Genomic DNA, 5,400 nt, shown 5'->3' on the forward strand with positions numbered 1-5,400 from the left:
TAAGAAAGTATTAAACAAAAAGTATTCTTAAAATGTTACTGTTAAAAGACAAATAAGAAATATTCTAAAGCAATCATTGTGTCATCTTCTACTCAGATATCTAATCAACATCATTCATGGTACCTGCCACTTTACAACATGTAGAATTTATTTTGTTTAATTGAATACCCTATTCTCCTCATCCTGAAATTATATTCCCTTAATAACCAACTTAGGTTTTCAACAAACCCTCAAGCTAAATTCCTAACAGTGAGCCATTTGCAATTATTGAGCCATTTGGAATTCTTAAAAGTGATGGGAGTTGGTCCATGGAACTGATCCCTCTAACTCTGAACAGTGCTAAGCCTCATTTTTCTTTTCAGCATTGACTCCCACGAGGCTGTGTGGATGTTTGACTGTGTGCACTTTAAAATAAAATATATAAATCATATACATATATATGTATGTGACTTACATGTAGATTCTGATAGCACTGAAGTAAAACTGTTGCTATAGCTAGCAATTCAGAGTGCTATATTCTGAGGGAGAATTTACTTCTTAATAAAAAGAAAAAGAAAAAGAGAAAAGGAAAAGGAAAAATAAAAAGAAAGAAATACAAAATAAATTAAACCTGGGGCGCCTGGGTGGCTCAGTGGGTTAAGCCTCTGCCTTCGGCTCAGGTCAAGATCTCAGGGTCCTGGGATCAAGCCCCGCATTGGGCTCTCTGCTCAGTGGGAAGCCTGCTTTCCCCTCTCTCTCTCTGTCTGCCCCTCTGCCTACTTGTGATCCCTCTCTGTCAAATTAAAAAAAAAAAAAATTAAAAAAAAAATAAGTTAATCCTGCATCTTTTGCCCATGAAATTCCCAAAACTACCCCATTATATTTAGGAAAATACAATGAGAGTCAATGGGTCTTCATTCAATAACACTACTTTCAGTTAAAAAACAAAAAACAAAAAACAGTGCAATTGCAGGGTCATAGGGAAGCTCTATTCTTAATTTCTTGAGGAATCTCCACACTGTTCTCCAAAGTGGCTGCACCAACTTGCATTCCCACCAACAAAGATATAGATGTAGTGAAAAGAAGAGCCATCTGTACCCCAATGTTTATTGCAGCAGTGGCCATAGTCGCCAAACTGTGGAAAGAACCAAGATGCCCTTCAACGGATGAATGGATAAGGAAGATGTGGTACATATACACAATGGAGTATTATGCCTCCATCAGAAAGGATGAATACCCAACTTTGGTAGCAACATGGACGGGACTGGAAGAGATTATGCTGAGCGAAATAAGTCAAGCAGAGAGAGTCAAGTATCATATGGTCTCACTTATTTGTGGAGCATAACAAAGAACATGGAGGACATGGGGAGATGGAGAGTAGAGGGAGTTGAGGGAAACTGGAAGGGGAGATGAACCATGAGAGACTATGGACTCTGAAAAACAACCAGAGGGTTATGAAGGGGCAGCAGGGGGGTGGGGGGGGTGGGAGGTTGGGGGAACCAGGTTGTGGGTAATAGGGAGGGCACGTACTGCATGGAGCACTGGGTGAGGTGCAAAAACAATGAACACTGTTACACTGAAAATAAACAAATAGGGGCGCCTGGGTGGCTCAGTGGATTGGGCCGCTGCCTTCGGCTCGGGTCATGATCTCAGGGTCCTGGGATCGAGCCCCGCATCGGGCTCTCTGCTCCGCGGGGAGCCTGCTTCCTCCTCTCTCTCTGCCTGCCTCTCTGCCTACTTGTGATCTCTCTCTCTCTGTGTCAAATAAATGAATAAAATCTTAAAAAAAAAAAAAAAAGAAAAGAAACAAATAAAAAAATATTAAAAAACAAAACAAAACAAGAAAAAGCAAACAAACAGCAAAAAGCCTTACAAAACAAGTATGAGAGACTGTTAAATCTGAGTGTTTTTTCACATGTATCGCATGGTTCATTACATAACTCAGCATCTTTTGCCATATCTGATAGACACGGAGCTATACTTCAAATGTGAAATAAGAATACCAAACTTCAGACAATTTTTACAAAAACAAATACAAAAACAACAGAGAGCCATTAAGTTCTAGTGCTTTGGTTATATACCAGTTTGGATTAGATGTTGTTCTTGAAGTTTTATGCAGCTAGAATGTTAGTTTTTTTAACACTATTCTCTCAATTCATGTTGAATGTTTTCTGCTCTCATCAGCAAACTACAAATTTTTATTCCACAATAGAATGAGTGTATCTCAACATGAAACAAATAAAATGCATGCCACACATTATGTTCACAATTTCAAGGTTTTTTACTGTCCATTCTCCTCTTTTTTTTTAATTTTAATACCATTAAAGTGGTAATTACTATTAAAATTGCTATGCATTGGAGCACTGGGTGTTGTGCAAAAACAATGAATACTGTTATGCTGAAAAAAATAAATAAATTAATTAAAAGGAAAAAAAAGCCATAAAAAATTGCTATGCATGCAAAGAATTTTGAAGTTACATTTTTAACACGTGTTGATACTACAGCGGGTAAATATGAATCCATGGTGACCTTTTATGTTCTGAAAAAAGTTTGACATGTGACCACTAACGATAATTGGCTGAAAATTCATTAAGGCAGTAAAGGAACACTTGAGATCCTGGACCCCTGCTATATCATAACACATTGCAGGTTGAAATTAAATATGACATGAGTCCATCTTTGAAAGATGAGAATTTGTAACTTGTCCTGTAATGTAAATATTTTCTTTTAATGTTGTTCATTAACATAGATCAGTGATATCTAAAAATATTTCATCAAGATTTTTTAAAAGAAAAATTTGATTATTCTTTGTGCTCACTCTCCCTCTCTCCATCAACATATATATTTTACTATAAAGAGTTTATGATGTCATTATCTAAATTAGCAAGCATATGTTTGCTCCTAACATGTGCTAACCTATGTGGTGGCTTAGGAGACACTAAGATAAGTAACATGTGATATTTAACTCATCAATATTTTACTCTAGTAAATAGATGAATTTGTTTTTTTAGAAAGCTATGATAGAAGTGGGATTAAAATTTCAGGTATATAAGTAAACTTTATAAAAACTTAAATAATGGTTTATTCAGCTAGATAATAACATAAACAACAGCCAAACATACACAGATTATTGAATATCAACAACGTATGTCACACCAGAAATCGATTATTGGCAATTAATGATTAAAAGCAGAGAGTGTTCCACACGTTAAGTAAAGCATTGGGTGATGTCACCTCCAAGAACCATACCAAATTTAATATTGGTCAATATTTAAAATGCTTATTATGAGCTTTGCACAGTGGCAGTATCGTAGCCAATGAGGTTTATCTGAGGCGTGATTATTGCTAATAAAAATGCTTATTGTGTAATTGTATGGACAACATTTCTGCAAAAAGTATCTTCATTAAGTTTCATAATACATCTGTTTAACAGGAATAACTGTTTTCATTTTATTAATAATGAAATGGAGACCCACCAATATCAAATAACTAGAAAGAGTATCTAGAATGAGTATGACTGGTATTTTCATCCATATTTTTCTTTTACTTTAGTTTGGTTCCAAATCTCATCTCTCAGATATGTTATTTGCCTGGAGATGTTTAGAAATAGAGAGGGCTTGGGGTGCCTGGGTGGCTCAGTGGGTTAAAGTCTCTGCCTTCGGCTCAGGTCATGATCCCAGAGTCCTGGGATCGAACCCTGCATCGGGCTCTCTGCTCAGCAGGGAACCTGCTTCCCCTCCTTTCTCTCTCTGCCTACTTGTGATCTCTGTCTGTCAAATAAATAAATAAAATCTTAAAAAAAAAAAAGCAGAGAGGGTTTTTTTTTTCTATAGTATGTTAATATTTCTCAGGACTTCTGGTTATATCTTCCATACAATTAAAAATAAAAGATTATCCAATCTCATGAACAAGTTATAAGAAAGAGTAAATGGAAAATAGTTATATTGCAATAGCATAAATTATATCAGTTATAATGCATTAACATTGCTTTTTCAAAATATTTGTCTTCTATTCCCTTATGTTAGTGGCAATCAGCACTCAAATAATGCTAATGTAGCATCATTGATATATATGAAAACTGAGTTTTCTAAGTGGAAATGAGTCAGCATTTTAAGGTATTTCAAAAATTTCCACAATATTATTACTTGTTTTAGAGTTTGAAATAACTTTGTCTTCTAGGAAGACCCATTCATGACAAAAGATGTTTGCTGTGAATTTGGAACCTTCAAAAATATGAACTGTTAGCACTAAATAACTACATTAAAAAGATACATTAAAATAGAATTAGAGAAAAAAGGGGGGGATAACTCCTAGTATCATTTATTTACTAAATTCTCCCTTAATCTCTCCGTTACTTAGTCAGTAAAACAAAGAATTTATGTCAGACATATTCAAGTGCATTCCATTTCTAATGTCCTAGCTAGACTGAGTCAAGATTTCTTTAGATATTAGATCTCTTTTCAAGTGCCAAAAATAGTTTTAAAAAGTCTGTTCAATATGGTTCAGTAATTTAGTACATGTCACATAAGGACTAAAAAGTTTCCCAGGTGATATGGTGTCACTATGGAAAGAGAATGAATGAAATCACTAATCATTAAAAGATGAAATTGTGGAAATATTCAATTATTTATTAAAGAAATAAAATTAACAAAATTTACAAAATTTGGGACAGACTTGAGTTACAAGACTGTTCCAGACCTCTTCAAATATCCTAAAACCAAAAGCTAAAAAAAAAAAAACATAAATAATGCCTCCTTATTGTTAGTATTGCCTAATTATATTTTTATATTTTATATATATATTTTATATATATAAAATATATATTATATATATAAATATATTTGTAGATATATAATTATATAATTTTATAAATCCATGGCTATATTACAATAGTAACCAATAGCATATGCATGATATAATTATTTTCCTTAGTTGAAATTTTGTATATTTCTACCTTAAGCTCAAGTTAACATAATTTTGAAAAAACAGTCTATTGTAGAATTTCAACAATGACACATCAAATCTATATAGACCAATGTTTCCCTGCAGGTGGGATCTGGAACACTTAGGGTCTAATAAGATGGTAACTGATATCCACAAGGTATATTTTTGAAAATGTAATAATTCATCATTTTAAAGTGAAAACTCTTACAGTGTAAGAAAAAAAACACATGGTTAAGGTAAGATGTCAGCTTTCATTTTGACTAAAGCATCTACCACAGAGTCTAGCTGAGCATATGAGCTGGAAAGGGACATAATTAGAAAGTATTCAGAATGTAAGTATAATGATTTATCTATTTAAAAAAAATGCTATCTTTATAACTTCAGTTTAGACATAAGTGATTTCTATATAATAGCATTAAATATTTAGCAACATTTTGATGTAAAGTCAATAAAAATATCTCAAACCAAACTTATACT

General features: G+C 33.5%; 1 pseudogene; it reads left to right on the forward strand.

Annotated features, from left to right (window-relative positions):
- The first annotated feature begins 3,267 nt into the window (after nt 1-3,267).
- Nucleotides 3,268-3,384, forward strand: LOC123937712 (annotated as a pseudogene).
- The last annotated feature ends 2,016 nt before the right edge of the window (nt 3,385-5,400 follow it).

The sequence above is a fragment of the Meles meles genome, chromosome 2, assembly GCF_922984935.1.
Source record: "Meles meles chromosome 2, mMelMel3.1 paternal haplotype, whole genome shotgun sequence".
NCBI lineage: Eukaryota > Metazoa > Chordata > Mammalia > Carnivora > Mustelidae > Meles > Meles meles.